Source organism: Octopus bimaculoides, chromosome 8 (genome assembly GCF_001194135.2).
Source record: "Octopus bimaculoides isolate UCB-OBI-ISO-001 chromosome 8, ASM119413v2, whole genome shotgun sequence".
NCBI lineage: Eukaryota > Metazoa > Mollusca > Cephalopoda > Octopoda > Octopodidae > Octopus > Octopus bimaculoides.
The window spans coordinates 1079090-1081052 of record NC_068988.1 but is presented as its reverse complement, the minus strand read 5'-3'; the positions used below and the strand labels follow the sequence as shown (position 1 = coordinate 1081052).

Sequence of the window (1963 nt, the reverse complement as noted above, 5' to 3'; positions counted from 1 at the left end):
TATATATATATATACATATACATACATATATACGTATATGTGTGTATGTGTGTACATATATATGTATGTATATATATGTGTGCGCGCGCGCGCGCGCGTGTGTGTGTGTGTGTGTGTGTGTATACGCGTGCGTGTCTGTTTGTTTATGTATGTGTGTCTTCGTGACAGTTTGTCCGTCTTTATGTTCTGAGTTCAAATTCCGCCGAAGTCGACTTTACCTCTCATCCTTTCCGAGTCGGTAAAACAAGTAGTCGTTGAGCACTGGGGTCGATGTAATCGACTTACCCCTTCACATGAACTTTCTTGTGCCAAAATTTTAAGCCAAATTTCTGTTAAATGTAGACGTATTTATAATGTTTCATTTGTTTGTTTAATTCATTGATATTGTTTCATTTCTTCTTTAGAACAGAAACTGAAAATGTACAAAAGAGAATCCATGTTGTTTATTGTGTTGTCGGTGTTGTTGTTCTTGATAAATCCCGTCGACCTGACGACAGTACCATCTACAAAGTGCACTCTGAAAGCCGACGCATGCGCTATAGATAAAACATGTTCTATTGCATGGTATAACTGTCAATGTTCACCCTACACAATAATCGATTTCGATGTGTTTTGTTTGTAAGTATGCACATTTATACAAAAATTTACAAAATAACTCATATGAAATTCTTGAAGTTGTTGAGCAAAGGATAGGATATTTGTATGTATATGTTTCTGTATGTGTGTGTGTGTGTGTGTGTGTGTGTGTGGAATAGTTAGTATGAAACATTGTGTGGAATATATAGCCAGCTAGTAACGATGTTTCTTGGGGCTAAAACAACAGTAACATCGTCCCTTTCAGGACAACCACATTATGTTGGCAAATAGCATTTACTCTTAAAACATAACAACTGTATCATGTATGCAGTATAATGTTTATAAGAAGAAGAATTAAACGAAGCAAAATCTAGAACACGATTTTATTTAACAGACTCTGGCGCAAAATGATAAAATTCTAACACTGAGTATGATTTTATTAATCAAATTTGTGTGTGTATATATATGTATATATATATCAAATGTATATATGTGTGTATATGTATGTGCATATATATCAAATTTTAATTTCCTGTAAATTACTTTGAACACACATTCTGATAAACTATTAAAGTGGTTGATCGCAGTTCAAAGCCAAAAGGCACAAGTACAAACGTCACTGTAAAGTGAGTATGGGTGCAAGTAAGCACCATCATTGCTAGAAATAAGAGTTAAAACTACTCTTAACCACGAGCAGAACCTCGACAGGAGAATGGATTCCAACTAAATGTTAAGTTTTTAGTTCTTTCGTTTAACTGTGTAGTGGACGTTGTTCTAAACATAGTTCAAAATTGACTTTTTGGCCCTACTGGTCAAGAGAAGAATCTGCTTCCAAAAAACTAGTCCATGTTACTATTCCACACTTAATGGTTTATTTGATAAACGATTTTATATATATACGAATGCTCTTAGTTCTATTTTCGTATTTGCATCACCAAACCTATCTATATAAGTATATATATGTATTTCTTCCTTTTTTTTTCTTTCCACAGGACGTCCGGGCTGGCTTTAGGGATGGTGCCTTCTTGCTGTGAGGTATAAAACCGATTTTTTTTACTATTTTCTGTTTCACAAAATTTCTTGATGATGAGCTGGCAAAATCGTGCCGAGGTCAGCTTTGCTTTTCATCCTTGCTGATTTCATGAAATAAAGACGCCAATTAACTGACGTCTTTGACTGAATTCTACATCACTCAGGGCAACTTGGCTCTGGGGCACCGTAACTACTCAGGAGAGTTGCAAAGACAGTAGCACAAAATGTGACAACAGAGAGGTATCCAGGAGTCATGATCTGGTTTTGGCCTGAAGTATAAGGAGTTATGAGCCGAAACATTTGCATGAAGCGGTGGGGAGTTCTCAGAAAACCTTCTGCTGTAACCCCCCCCCCC

At 36.2% G+C, this 1963-nt stretch overlaps 1 long non-coding RNA gene across 1 annotated transcript in view; it reads left to right on the top strand.

Annotated features, from left to right (window-relative positions):
- LOC106872583 (uncharacterized) overlaps positions 1–1963 on the top strand; it is a 7890-nt gene that overhangs the window by 2707 nt on the left and 3220 nt on the right. The window contains exons 2-3 of the long non-coding RNA XR_001409788.2: positions 405–618; positions 1569–1611. This is a non-coding gene — a long non-coding RNA (uncharacterized LOC106872583). The remainder of the gene's footprint in view (positions 1–404; positions 619–1568; positions 1612–1963) is intronic.